Genomic DNA, 15,420 nt, shown 5'->3' with positions numbered 1-15,420 from the left:
GGGGTATAGTGTTGACAACATTGGCCCGGCTTCCAAGGAGAGGCCGCGGGAAGACCACTCTCTGTCACTGCCCAGCCCCACGCCTGGGCAAAGCCCCTCCTCCACACACAAGCACCGGTGTCTGTGTAGCGCATCGTCCTGAGGATCTGAGATGTCACCAGGTTTCACGTGCGGACAACGACAGTGTGAAGGTCAACATCTGATCTCAGGATTCCTAAAGGCCACAGCGCCGCTTGGTGAGTGCCTACCTCTGCTTTGAGCCTGTGTCCCATCTTCCTGATAAGGTCAGCTTTCTCCTTGTTGGTGTCCCTTCTCCCACCTCGTCCCCAAATGCCACCCGCAGTCTCAGAATCCCTAAACTCTAAAATCCCTTAACTAAAAAAAAAAAAAAGTAATGCCTCTACCCTAGAAAGACACACCTTCCCTTTAGCACAGTACAGAGTCTTAGTACCTCATTGACTCAGTCCCCCTTCCTGGCCATACCTGGGCCCCCTCGCAGACTGAGTCAGCAGTTGCTTAGAGCAATTCAGCAGCATCCTACTGAACGACCAGTTTGCCAGAAATCCATGTGCAAATGGCCAATTCTCCCAGTGACTGAGAAACCTCCTTTCTAGTGCACAGTTTTAGTTTTACCTCCTGCCCGGTGCCTGCACCCAACCTTACCTCTGTGTCTGCATCACAAAAATGATTGTGAACTGTCCTAAATTCAGGTCAAAGTGTTTATTTGCCAGTTCTGGCCAGAGACAAAGGGAGGAGTGCAGCTGGAACAAAATTTTTAAGATTCTCAATCAAATAGTTTTTCATCACACTGATATTCAGTGGTTTACTTTCATCCTATTTGGCTTTTGGCTTTCTGGTCATTTTATGCATTGGCTTCGGGTGAACTTGCCAGCTACAGTTTTTCCAGACAGTTTATCTAGGTTCCCCTAAAGGTGTTGGCTGTAATCAACTTGAATATTTTCTGATTTTTAAAATTTCTTTTTTCTATCTATGAGGTTATTTGAAAGTACCTTTCATTTTCCAAATGTAGGGGTCTTTTCAAATTTTATCTTTTTGCAGTTGAGTTTTGCCTTGTAGTAAAAGACTAGTATGTGATGTTGAAATTTTTTTTTTTTTTTTTTTTAGGATTTTCTGATAAGTGCTTTGTGGCCAAGTTATGCCATAAATGTTTCAAAACGTTCTATGTTTGCTTCAAGAGAGTATATATATTCTTATGTTGGTTGTAGGGATCTAGTTAGGTCTAAAATCAAGCTTGTTTTGTGTTGTGTATGTCTTCTATATCTTATCATTTTTTTGACCTTTTGATTTATTAGTTACTGAGAAAGATAAGTTAAAATCTCCTATCAATATTGTGTATTTGTCAATTTCTTCTTGTATTTCTGACAATTTTTGCTTTACATATTTTGGGACTGTGCATACAAGTTTAGAAATGTATTTCCCTTTGAAAGTGTTTATTATATTATTATGAATTAACTCTTTTTAATCCTGAACAGTACTTTAAACCTATAATCCATTTTGCCTGATTTGATATTGCTACACTAACTTATTTTGGATAGTATTTGCTTAATATATCTTCTCCTCTCCTACTACTTTCAAAGTCCTAGATATTTATGTTTCAGTGGGTGGTTTATAAGAGCATGAAGCTAGATTTTATTGTTGTTGTATAATCCAATATGACAACCTCCGTCTTAATTGGCAAATCATCTATTTGCATTTATTGTGATTGGTAATATTTTTTAATTCATTTCTACCATCTTATTTTGTGCTTTATATTGATTCTGATTTTTCAATGCATTTCTCTATATTCTTTCCTTCTATTGGATCGACTAATTTTTCTTCACGCATCTTTTTACTCCATGGATTTGAAATATATGCCTTCCTTTTCTATGATTACTCTTTAAAACCTTACACACGTATTTGTTTTAATATAGTCCAACTGTATTATACAGCCCACCCTCCTTCAAAACAATAGAAGGACTTGAGTATAAGTTTACATAATCTATGCTGTTTAGATTTATCAGCATGCTCACTAGTATCTTTGTTCACTATTTTTTCTTTTTCTTTTTCCTGTCTTCTGGATTCCATGTTTTCCTTTCTGAAGTACAACTTTTTAAAGTTTTTACAGCAAGGATATGTTAGAAGTAAATGCTTTAAGTTAAATATCTTATTTTTCTCTCCATCCTTAGCAATAGTTGAGCTGAATAATAGAGAATTCTTTTGCAGTCTTACTACCTTATTCTGTTGTCTTCCAGCTTTCATTGCTTCTGTTGACAATCTCTTGCTGGTCTAATTATTATTCCTTTGCACAAGATTTGTCTTTTCTGTCTGGCTGCTTTTAAGAGTGTCTCTTCGTCTATGGCGTCACGAAGTTTTTCTGCAGTGTACCTAGATGCAGATGATGATGGTTTGCTTTTAGGGCCACACCCGCGGCATGTGGAGGTTCCCAGGCTAGGGGTTAAATGGGAGCTGTAGCTGCTGGCCTACACCACAGCCACGGCAATGCCGGATTCTTAACCCACTGAGCAAGGCCAGGGATCCAACCAGCGTCCTCATGGATGTTAGTCAGATTCCTTAACCATTGAGCCATGATGGGAATGCCTGGATTTATTTTTATTTATCTTTTTTTTTTTTTTAACTCGTGATTCCTAAATCCATGTTTTTGTATAAGACTGGAAAATTCTCAGCTATTATGTCTTTTAGTATTGCCTCTCCTCCCTTATATTTTCTCTTTGTAGAATTCATATGGGATATTTCTTGGAACTTTTAATTCTATTCTGCAACCTTCTTAGCCACTCTTTTATGTTTTGCATTTTTTTTTAGACCTCTATGCTTCATTCTTGATTATCTCTTAAGATTTATACTCTATTTCACTCCCAGATCTCTCTCTCTTCTCTCTCTCTGTCTAATCTGCTGTTAAACTATTAATTTTAGGAGTTTCCTTTGTGGCTGAGTGGGATAAGGACCTGATACAGTCTCTGGGAGGATGCAGGTTGGATCCCTGACCTTGCTTAGTGGGTTAAGGATCCAGCATTTGCTGCAAGCCGTGGGCATAGGTCGCAGATGCGGCTCAGATCTGGTATTGCCATGGCTGTAGCATAGGCCTCAGCTGCAGCTCTGATTTGACCTCTGGCCTGGGAAGTCCCATATGCCATGGATGTGGCTCTAAAAAGAAAAACTATTTATTTCAGTGATTGTTTTTTTCATTCTAAATGAATCTGCTTGATCTTATTAAAAATCATATATTCTCATATACTCAATTCTTCATATACTTAGTAATTTTAACCATACTTAATTTATATTATCTATTTTATAATTCAGCTATCTGACATTTTTCATTTTGTGCGATGGTTTTCACTCACGGTAGACTGATTCCTCATGTATTTTATTATTTTGAACTGTGAGTGCATCTTAAGCCAGATTTCTTCAGTGGCATTCTGTGTGGCCTCTTGCTTTCATGCTCTTAAGAGTTTGCATTTGCTTCTTTTCTTCAGGGCACTCCAGAATCATTGTTAGTGAGCACAGGCTGTTTTGTTTTGTTTTGTTTTGTCTTTTTATGGCTGCACCCACGGCATATGGAAGTTCCTGGACCAGGGATTCAATCCCAGCCACAGCTGCCACCTACCCCACATCCGGGGAAAGGCCAGATCCTTTTACCCACTGCACTAGGCCATGGATCAAACCCACACCTCTGAAGCATCCCGAGGCACTGCAGTCAGATTCTTAACCTACTGTGCCACAGCAGAAATTCCCTGAACACAGTTTTTAATGGTAACTTTCAGCTTGGTAGTTTCTGAGCCATGCAGGTTACTATAAATCCAAAGCCCTAACAAGTGTGAGAATCAATCTGTGGTTATAAATTCTATTGGGAGATGTCACCTCCCTCTTGAGAAGAGAAAGACTTCTTGTCCTTTTTTTTAAAATGATTTTTATTTTTTCTGTTATAGTTGGTTGTCAATTTTCTACTGTACAGCAAGGACCCAGTCACACATACAGGTATGCCCTCTTTTTCTCACACGATCCTCCGTCATGCTCCATCACAAGTGACCAGATACAGTTCCCAGTGCTATACAGCAGGATCGCATTGCTTATCCAAAGGCAATAGTTTACGTCTATTAACCCGGGATTCCCAGTCCATCCTGCTCTCTCTCCCTTCCTCTTGGCAACCACAAGTCTGTTCTCCAAGTCCATGGATTTCTTTTCTGTGGAAAGATTTATTTGTGCTGTATATTAGATTCCAGATATAAGTGATATCATATGATATTTGCCTTTCTCTTTCTGACTTCACTTAGTGTGAGAGTCTCTAGTTCCATCCACATTGCTGCAAATGGCATTATTTTCTCATCTTTTTGTGCTGGTGTCTTTAGCCCACTCTTTTACTAGTGGCGTGGCTCTCTAAGACTCTGAGTTTATATGAGGAAAAGGAATCCCACGGCCAAGACCTAATCTCCTGGACTCACGTGGCTAGGACTCAAGCATGTAGGTTATCTCACCACAGCTACCACAGGCATTCCTGAGGTCAGTTCAGATTCAGCTCTCAGGGTTTTAGCTCACCCTCCACGCGTGAAACCCAAGGTATATTTGCTGCCAAGAGAGCTCAGCTATACCTGTAAATGGATATTTGTCGTTTGTAGTTTGCCTTGCATTTCTAGGTATTTTGAGTAGGAGGAGTTTCAGAAGATCAAGTCTAACATGTTGCTAGTTACAGAAATCCTTCCATTTTCAAATAGCACCCTTCTTTTGTCTGGCTATCCTTATCATTCGCTCCACCATGTCTTCATTTGACTCTTTTGCTCACCAGACAGTTCTTGCTCAGCTCTGTCGTTCCTGTGACTGGTATTGAGTAGGACTCAAAGATGTCTTGAGGGAATGCGCGAGTTTATGTCAGCCACAGCTCTGATGTCTGTAAGCATCAGGCGTCAGATGAGGATAACGTGAGGGTCAAAGAGCCCCTGCCACTGCAGGAAGATGGATTAGGGAACAGTGTGAGCACAGTGGTGTGCTCAAGCTGGCTTGCACCAAAGAGTCACCTGTTAGCATGTCTTCCCACTTCCATGATCGGTGATCTTATGTTTGTGGCTTAAAATTGGACATAGTGAGATTATGGACAGCACAAAATCGGAAAACACTACAAATCAGTGTTGGGGTCCCCCCCCCGCCCCCAAGAACTGGTTGTTAGATGCTTACCAGCACACTTCTGATTTGGGGCAATGAAAGCATGTAGAAACAAGCCTATGAAGAACAAGACCTGTGGTAATGAAGTCAGAGTTGGGGACTTCCCCAGTGGCCTAGCAGTTAAGGATTCAGCATTGTCACTGCTGTGGCTTGAGTTTGATCCCTGGCTTGGGAACTTCCACATGCTGCAGGCGCAGCCAAAAAAACAAAATGAAAAGTCAGAGTTGGAAGAACTTGTTTTCAGAATTTTTAGTTACCCTGGACTTTTCCCCAGATTTTAAGTGGCTCAGTATCCCAAGATTTGGAATGACAGAAAGGAACTGGATCTTTAATTCCAGCTATGGCTAGCAAAAGTATGGACAGGTAGGGGGCACCTGGATTTGAACCAGGGACCTCTTGACCTGCAGTCAAATGCTCTCCCCCTGAGTTATACCCCCATCTGTAAAGGTAAGCCTTAGCCCTACCATTTGCCTTTGCAGCCATGCCTGCCATTCCTATAAATTTTTGCTCTGAAGAAGCTCTTTATCTAGCATGGGGTGGGGTGGGGATTTACACATATATAATGTATATCTTTACTTATTTTATTAGTTATTTAAACCTCCTTCAGCTTTTACTAATCTTTTCACCTATTTGATCTGTCAGTTTCTTTCTTTCTTTTTTTTTTTGTCTTTTTGCCATTTCTTGGGCTGCTCTCACAGCATATGGAGGTTCCCAGGCTAGGGGTCCAATCGGAGCGTAGCCACCAGCCTATGCCAGAGCCACAGCAACGCAGGATCCGAGCTGCGTCTTCGACCTACACCACAGCTCACGGCAACGCCAGATCATTAACCCACTGAGCAAGGGTAGGGACCGAACCCGCAACCTCATGGTTCCTAGTCGGATTCGTTAACCACTGCACCATGACGGGAACTCTTTTTTTTTTTTTTTTTTTTTTTTTTTTTTTTTTTTTGATCTGTCAGTTTCTGACAGAGGTACAAAAAAATCCCTGAAGAATTTGGATTTCTCATTTCCTTCAATAATTTGTCAATTTTTGCTTTAGATAGTTTAAGGCTTAGTATGATTGTGTTATCTTGAGGGATTGTTCCTTTTATTATTTTATTATAATGCAAAATCCTTCTATTCCTATTCATGTTTTTTTTCTTTTTGCTTTAAATGAATTTTTTCTGTAAAAATTTCTCCTAGTTAAGATATTTTCTTGGTATACCCTTTCGATCACTTTATTTTCAGATTTTGTTTTTATGTTGAAAATGTCTCTCATGAACCACAAGCTGTAGATAGATTTGAGTTTAATTTGTTAACATTTACTGTGATTACTGATAGATTTGAACTCGTTCCTATCACCTTTCCATTTCCTTTTTTCCATTTTCTTCTTTGCTTCTCCTATGCTTCATCCTTTTTACTATTTTCTGGATTGATTCATTTTCCTTATCCACTCTCCCCCTACTTTTCCTCCTGACTTGGAAGTTACATGTTATTTTTTTGGTGGTACCCAGATTTTTGAACATGGATACTTAATTTTTCTAATATATTTTCTCTCTTCTGAATAAGATAGGGAGTGTGGAGTATTTTAACTTCTCTCAAACTCTCCTCTTTCATTTCATTTTCTTGTGTTATTACCTAGTATTTTACAGCCCTTCACCACTACACATTTGTAAACCCAAAGAAATTATTGTCATCATCACATTTATTAGCTGTTTGAATATATTTGTCTGCATGTTGATCTCTTTCTTTGTTTAATGTTTATTCATCCATTTATTCAACACATATTTCTGAGAGCTCACGAAGCGCCAGGCAGGCACATAGAAGAAAACAGATGCAGGTGCTCCCTTGGTGGAGCTTCCATCGCAGTGGGAATAACTGATAATTAATGAAAATTTATATTGCTGTCATGCAGGTCATTAGAGGGACTGTGAGAAAAATGAAAACCGAGCAAAGGGCTGAAAAGGGATGGGGTGCATTTAGGCAGAGTGGCCAGAGGAGAGACCTTGCTGATGAACAGACTCTGGGCGGAGCCCTGAGTGACCAGAAGGGGCGGGTTTGACGCTTTCAAGGAATAGCAAAGACTGGTCTGGCTGGAGGCAGGTGTGGGGACAAGAAAGGCAAAGGGGGTTGTGGGGAGAAGCAGACAGAGCCAGCTCCTGTGGGTTCCAAGGAGTATGGACTTGGATTTCATTTTGAGCAGAGTAGGGAGCTACTGAACCGAGCCGGACACAGAATCCAACTGCTGTTTGGAAAGATCGTTTTGGTACCTAGTGGACGTAAATAGACTGGTAGAATGGAGACCTGTCAGAGGAGTGTGACAACAGGCTCGGGCCTAGACAGCAGGTCCTGGTGGTGTGCAGCCAGATGTCCTCAGATGCATGTGTCCTTTAGCAGAACCAACAGGGCTTGCCCTTGGCTTTGGATGCAAAAGGATGAATTGACGGTGGCTGGCAGGTGGCTGGGTGAATCGTGCCTTTACTTAGTTGGGCAACACAGTTGGGTTCGGAGTGAGAACTAATAATTTGTCTCGCTCGTATTTGGTTTGAGAAGCCTGTTGCATCTCTAAATGAAGATGTCAAGTAGCAGGCCCTAGCTCAGGAGGGAGGGCAGCTCCAGGTTCAGCTCGGGAGTCCTGCACCATCTTTGCATTTCTTTGTTTCTCCCTGGCTTCATCCACCTTCTTTCTCCTTCAGTTGTTAATTCAGGGAGGTTCTGCTCCAACAAATGCGCTTAAGGTTTTGCACATCTGAAATGTCTCCCTTTTGTTCTCATGCTTGGGTATTAGTTTACTGGGTTCAGAATTCTAGATTGGAAGATACTTTTATTCATACCAAAAAAATATTTACTTGATAATTGTATAAAATATCAGTAAAGACAACTTTATTATTCAATTGTTCTTCTCACCAAAGCATCAATTTTTTTTTTAATTTTGAAATGTCATAGTTCACAGCTAAAAGGAAATGCTTATCAATGCTTAATACTGTGGATTATAATTCTTAGCTACAACTTATTTTAAGTAATACACAAATAGTAAAGAAAGGAATTGTGTAATCTAGAGACAATGAGAAAACATACATTTTGAACAATCCTTAGTAATTATGACTATCCTGGGTTTAATCTGAGAATATTTGTACTTTTAAGAGCCTACACATTTAACAGTGCAAACAGTATATTTGAAGCTGCAGAGATTGGAGATACGGTTTGAATTTTTTACTTCTACTAAAATACAGATCATCTGTTAGAGCTGTGTAATTTTATTTATGTCTATATTTTCACGTAAATATACAATTTTTAAAAATGAAGTTTTCCTAATTATATAAATGTAATTTAAAAAACCCTATATAAACCCACAGGACAAAAAGTAGATGGACAAGGGAGTTCCCTGGTGGCCCAGCGGTTAAGGATCCAATTTTGTCACTGCTGTGGCTCAGGTCACTGCTGTGGCATGGGTTTGTTCCTTGGTGGGGAACTTCTGCAGGTGTTGCAAAAAAAGGGAAAAAAGGCAGATTGATGAATGATAACTCGTTTCACATAGAAGAAAAACAAAAAAACAGCTGACCTGTAATCTGTAGAGGAATCATCTGACAAGAAGTAAGCATTTCTGTGGGGAATGAAGGGGAGGGTCATGATCAGAGGGCCTCACTGAGAGATGCGGTTCTGCAGGTTGTCGCCGGCTTCCAGAGGCTGGATGGCAATTACACGGTAATGGAGGATGCCTGGGTGTTGCAACAGTGAAATGATGCTAGTTAAGACTGTTGGCCAGCAGTGGGGGTATAGCTCAGGGGTAGAGCATTTGACTGCAGATCAAGAGGTCCCCGGTTCAAATCCGGGTGCCCCCTGCTGGTTTTCTTCCCATCCTGAATCCACACAGGTAATAGCTGTGTGGACCTCCGGTCTCTAACCCCACCCCTGAAATTTGGGTACTTTCTTTAGAAGAGCTTAGTTGACAGGACTGGAAGGGAAAAAGAAATGGTAGGAAAGGTCACCCTCTGACCCGGAACATGGTCTGGTGGAGGCATTCTTCATCCACAATTAAATGTATGGTCTTGACCTTAGAGAGTTCGGTCAGCTCTCCTATTGACTGTTTTCACTTTATTTATTTATTTATTTTTGTCTTTTTGGATTTCTTGGGCTGCTCCCGAGGCAGATGGAGGTTCCCAGGCTAGGGGCTGAATCGGGAGCTGTAGCCACCAGCCTATGCCAGAGCCACAGCAACTCGGGATCCAAGCTGCGTCTGCAACCTACACCACAGCTCACGGCAACGCCGGATCGTTAACCCACTGAGCAAGGGCAGGGACCGAACCCGCAACCTCATGGTTCCTAGTCGGATTCGTTAACCACTGCGCCACGACGGGAACTCCTTTTTTTTTTTTTTTCTTTTTTTTTTTTTTTTTTTTTTTGGTCTTTTTTTGCTGACTGTTCCTTTTCAAAGGGGTAGGTCAAGGGATCTGACTGAATTAGTGGCCGTGAAACATCACCAGCAAGAAGAGAATTGCCTGAGCGGTTTCCTGGGCCTGTGCCCCAGAGTCTATGAGGAGGGATCTGGATACTTTTATTTTCTTTCTTTTTTTTTTTCTTTTTGGCCGCCCGGTGGCATACGGAATTGCTGGGCCAGGTATCAGATACAAGCCACAGTTGTGACCTGCAGTGTAGCCATGGCAATGCTGGATCCTTGAACCCACTGTACCAGTCCAGGATAGAACCTGTGCCCTGGTGCTGCAGAGACGCCACTGAGCCCATTGTGCCACAGCGGAAACTGCTATTTTATTTTATTTTATTTTATTTTTATTTTCATTTTTGGCTGCACCCAAGGTATGTGGAAGTTCTCAGGCCAGGGATCAAACCTGTGCCACAGCAGTGAACTGAGCCATTGCAGGGACCATGTTGGGTCCTTAACCTACTGTGCTACAAGGAAACTCCACTGCCAATCATCTTGCTTTGTCTGGCCCTGAGGCCACATTTGGCCTGACTCAGGGCCCTCCCCTGTGTGCACGCAGCATCTTTTAGCCAAAATGGATTCTAGAGCGGGAGTCTCTGGGACGCTCACAGGCGGTACTTTGGTCTGGCACCCCCTCCCGTCTCTGACCCTGCTGAAACTTTCTGCGCATGTGTAGTTGGGGAGGTCTCCTTGACCTCAAGAATGAGATGTGGTCTCATTATCTTTTATCCATGAAGGGCACAGCTCCTTCCTGCTCCTCCAGTCATCTTATCTTGAAGTATCTGTCCACAGGGGAGATTCAGGTGCTCAGCCTGGGGCCTGTCTACCTCCTATCTCAAAACCGGATAATTCTAAAGTGCATTTTGCCTAAAAGTGATTATCAAAGCCATGCCCTCTGCAGGGACCTAAGAAACTTGGGAGGAGGGGGAGGGGAGGGCGACCTGCTGAGAAAGGTGGAGCAGACGCCGGCCGGCTTTATGGAGGCTGTGGACACCTGGTGACCCAGATCCCACTGTGGGTGGGAAGGTGACTTAGATAATAACGGCTCCTAGGTAGAGCATTTAAACACGGGTCTCCGATTCATCATCCAGGTGGCCCTACCTGTTGTCACGTTAAACAAATGAATGGACTTTATTTTTTAGAGCAGTTTTAGGTTGAGAAATAAAACTTTCCTGCCATGTCAGTAAACAAAGGATGTCGCAGTCATCAGTGACTTCAGCCACTCCCTAGGGTAAGCTCTGATCAAACTCACATGGTGAAAATATGTGACCTGGCCCAGACAGCCGAGAAGCATATCACAGGGCTGATGTCAGCAAGCATCTTCCTATGCCCAGAAAAGCGCGAAATCCCTTAACCTGAGATATCTAGCTTCCTGTTATTAACAGGAATCTTTTGTTCCCACCTTCTTTCCTATGTTGCTAAACTCCTACATATCCTGGCTCCCCTCTCACCTCCTCAGAGCAATTTCCCAGGCGCTAATCCTCATTTGGCCCCAAATAACACTTAACCCACAACTCTCACGTTGTGGTTTTTTTTTTTTTTGACATTTTATCCAGTTTTTTATTTTTTATTTTTTTATTTTTTAATGGGTTCCTTTTTTAAATTACTCAATGAATTTATTACATTTGTAGTTGTACAATGATCATTACAATCCAATTTTATAGGATTTCCATCCCACAACCCCAGCACATCCCCCCACCCCCCAAACTCTCTCCTTTGGAGGCCATAAGTTTTTCAAAGTCTGTGAGTCAGCATCTATTCTGCAAAGTTCATTCTGTCCTCTTTTCAGATTCCACATGTCAGTGAAAGCATTTGATGTTGGTGTCTCATTGTATGGCTGACTTCACTTAGCATGATAATTTCTAGGTCCGTCCATGTTGCTAAAAATGCCGGTATTTCATTCCTTTTAATGGCTGAGTAATATTCCGTTGTGTATATGTACCACCTCTTCTTTATCCACTCCTCTGTTGATGGGCATTTAGGTTGTTTCCATGACATTGTGCTTTTTTTTTTTTTTTAAGTAGACAGATTTACAGAAGAACTGAGCAGAAGGCACAAAGAGCTCCCCTCTGTTCCCTCACCTCTGCTGCCCCCTCCCAATTGTCCTGATCATTAACATCTTGCATTCCTGTGACCTTTAGTAAAAATGGTGAATGAGTATTGATACATTATTATTAACCAAAGTGCATGGTTTACATTAAGGTTCATGCTTTGCAGTTGTACAGCTTTGGGGGTTTTGACAAATGCATCATATCATAAACTGTTGACTAATAAAGGCCCAACCCAGAAGTTGAGAGCCGTGTTTCATGTGGTGGACAAAACTGAGGACTTAAACTGGGGACGCAGCCTCCAAGATGGCTCTGGGGACAGGTCCATAGAGGTAAGGGAGAAACTGGATATAGGAGTTTTGCAACAAAAGTCAGAATCAGAAGTCCAGGTAATCAGAACATCCAGAGATGACTGTTAATTAAAGAGAACCAGGCATCTCAAGGGAGTGAATTTGTCACTTTTCTACACAGAGGAAGGTGCTCCCTGAAATCCTCCCTTTGTGTGCACCTTTCTTATCAGAGTCAGTGTCCTGCTCTTCTCCATCCTCAGTCCCTCAAGGTGCACAGTGGGGGTGGCTTCTGTTAGTGGTATTTTTCACCCACAGTGCCCACCCTTACAATACGGGATGGGAGAGTCTCCCTGCCCTAAACATTCCCCCGGGGTACTTATTCATCTGCTCTCCCTCCCTAGCAAGCCCCTGCTAACCCCTGACCTGTCTGCTGTCCTCACACTTTGGCCTTTTCCAGAAAGTCACCTAACTTCTCGGCCGGGCCTCTTGCACTTAGCAGCATGCACGTCGTGTGCCTCCCTGCCTTTTCGAGGCTCCAGAGCTCATTTCCTCTTACCACCGAAGAGCCTTCCCCCGAGCGGACCAGACAGCCGGTGGCAGGACCTCGGGGGAGGGAGCCTCGCCTTAGCGCCCTGCGTGGTGCTGCCCACAGGGTTCAGGGGCGGGTTCCCCGCACCTGGAGCCCCGCTTCCAGGGGGACCGGCCGCGGGGAGGGAGGAGGGCAGAGAGTGAGGTGGAGCGTGGGGGAAGGGCGGGGGCTGGGGGGGCTCGGGGAGCTTTGGGGGAGGGAAGGGCGGCAGGCGGCGCGGAGGGCGAGGAGCGCTGGGGCTCCAGCCGTAAAAGCCCTCGTTCTCCAGCCTGGTGCCTCCTTGCCCGCCCGGTGCGGTGCCGGCGGCTCTGGCTGTGCCAGGAGGGAAACATGCCTCTCAGAGGAGGGAGAGGCCTCCGGGGGCTGGAGAGGTGAACTCCTGACAAAGCGAGGGTCTCCCGTCAGGTTGTGGTGGGTTCGCCAGTTTCAGAGGCAGGCAGGGATGAGCACAGTTTACGACGGTGTGGAGAGCTTGGGTGTGGCAACACACCTGAATTAAGGGAAAGAGGAGCTTCCTCCGTGCCTGGGGGTACAGCTCAGGGGTAGAGCATTTGACTGCAGATCAAGAGGTCCCCGGTTCAAGTCCGGGTGCCCCCTGCTGGCAGACGATTTTGTTGCCGAACAAAAACAGGTGGCCTCCCTGGTAGACAATTACTTTAGTAACACTGTCTTCTTGCCACCAGCTTTTCCCCAGACTCTGTTGGTTTTCAAGGTGTCTTCTCTCCGCAGTCACAGCGACTTGTAGTGGACTGACCTCTTGGCTGTAAGGAAGCTCTCTCTACTTCTAGGCCTTTGGGACTTTCCTGTTTCTCCCTCAGCGGCCGATGTGCTCTGCAATGCTTGGCTCTGGTCTCCGCCGCGTGTGCCAGTCTAGGCCAGTCAGGAGACATACACGTCATAGTAATTTAAACAGAGGAAATTTAATATAAAGAATGATTGCACTGTGAAAGGAGAGTAACTATAAAGGTATGAAGAAAACTCTAAAGGTACCACTGGGCTGAGGGGCCTAAGCACGGGCCAGTTGAGAAGGGGAAACCCCCTCCCCAAAGCTAGGACTCAGACCCCACCAAGGAAGTGGGGTGGCCGCCCAATCACCAGACTGCCCCAGCCAGACCTGTTCACAGGGGCCAGGCAAGGAAGAAGCAACCTTTGGGGACACAGGTAAGCCACGTGGAAGTGTGAGGCCTGCCTGGAGTGTGCAGGGTCTGCACCGGGAGGATGTGGGAACCAGACCTCTGGACAGAGGCAAGTGGAGGCTGGCAGGCAGGTGTATAGAGTTGAGGCGGAGCAGGTACAGGAGTGGTTATCGGCCCAGCTGGGGCTAAGAGGTCACCAAGGAATGTCCTTCTTGGGCGTGTGCCTGGGGCAGAGCACCTCAGGTGTCCTCACGCACCTGCACCACTGCGCATCCTGCAGCGGGAGCCAAAGCGGGGGAGGGGAAGAAGCAAACGCTATGGGAACTGGGGAGAGATCTTTCTCCTGCAGCATCCCAACGGCGCCCTCTAGCGACAACTGTAACACTGTGCTCTCTTAAAGAAGAAAGGCTCCGAGGATCCAGTCCGATATCCCTCAGCAAGCAGGTATGAAAGGGTGAATTTGGAGCCTTGAGTCAATAAACTGACAACTGGCACACCATGTGACTTGTTTGGGTCAACAGGCTGTTGGCAGACACGACGCAAGCAGGGCCTTGGGGTCCACTTGCAAGTTTGGATTTGCCCTCTGGCATTTGCGCCTTTATGGTGAGATCTGCTTACCCTGCAAGCATCTCTCCTTCAGCCTGAACACACAAGACCCAACCCTGAGCTCAACGAGGTGAGAAGAGCCTAGGCTAGCTAGACCCACAGCTTGAAGCCCGCCCACCCGGATAAGCCCAGCCCAGACCAGCTGATTCACATTCAACCTGCAAACCTATACGCTCACAATAAATGCTTATTGTTGTGTGTAGTGGTTTGGGGGAGTGACTCGCTATGCAGTCTTATTGTGAATAAAACTGGCAAATTACCAAAATGAGTATCTAGAGGGAGGCTCTGACTGTAGCCCAAGGTAGAAGGGAGCATGGCAATTTCTCTGACTGTGTGCTTCCCACTTTTTTCCTTCTTTGAATGTAATTGTTGCGGTAAGTCTGTTCCTGCACTGTCACTGACTTCTGGCTGTGTGAGGGGTGGATAACTTGTCTTTTAAGTTCATAGGTTTCCAGGTCAAGGGCAGCCTTACCTGAATCTAATGGAGATCCTGGACTTTGTCTGATTGAAGGAGGCTTTGGGGACTTCGGATAAAGCTGAGTATATTTTGCATGTGGGAGAGATGTAGATAATTATGCCTGAGAGGGCAGACCATGGTGGATTAAACTGTTAGCCTCAGTTCTTATTCTGGGCCTAAGAGGCACTTATTATGCCTGTGCCCTTTGCCACAGGATTTTTCAGACCCTCCCATTAGAAGTGGGAGGACTTATCTCCCTGCCCTTGATTTTGGGCTTGGTCCTGGACTTGCTTCCACTGATGGGATGTTAGTGCACACGTGTGATACAGAGACTTGAAAGCTGCTTGCATTGGTGGGCTTGCCTTTTTGCCTTTCTGCCTTTGCCACAAGATAAACTTCCTCTGCCAGCTGCTAACTCCTGCAGCTGGGACTTCAGAATGGACAGGGAGCAGGCCTGAGCCCAACACGAAAAGAGAAACCAAACACAGATGGACCCACAGCTTGAAGCAGGGCCACCGGGTAAAACCCAGCCAAGACCCGCTGTTTGGCATCCATGATACGGCCCTGTGAACATGAAAACAAATGCTTATTGTTGCATGAATCAGAAGTTGGGGGTCATTTGTTTTGAAGCATTACTGTGGGAATAGCTGACCAATACAGCTGTGATTCTGACGTCTTCACCCCGACCCCCGACCCCCGACC

The 15,420-nt window shown here is 44.6% G+C and overlaps 3 non-coding genes across 3 annotated transcripts; 2 read left to right on the top strand and 1 right to left on the bottom strand.

Moving 5' to 3' along the window:
* TRNAC-GCA lies at window positions 5,538–5,609 on the bottom strand. The gene has a single exon. It is a non-coding gene; the product is annotated as a tRNA-Cys (tRNA).
* Window positions 8,922–8,993, top strand: TRNAC-GCA. The gene has a single exon. It is a non-coding gene; the product is annotated as a tRNA-Cys (tRNA).
* Window positions 13,045–13,116, top strand: TRNAC-GCA. Its single transcript has one exon. It is a non-coding gene; the product is annotated as a tRNA-Cys (tRNA).

This window comes from Sus scrofa, chromosome 18, assembly GCF_000003025.6.
Source record: "Sus scrofa isolate TJ Tabasco breed Duroc chromosome 18, Sscrofa11.1, whole genome shotgun sequence".
Taxonomy (NCBI): Eukaryota; Metazoa; Chordata; class Mammalia; order Artiodactyla; family Suidae; genus Sus; species Sus scrofa.
The sequence above is the reverse complement of the archived record's forward strand: the minus strand, read 5'-3'. Positions and strand labels throughout refer to the sequence as shown.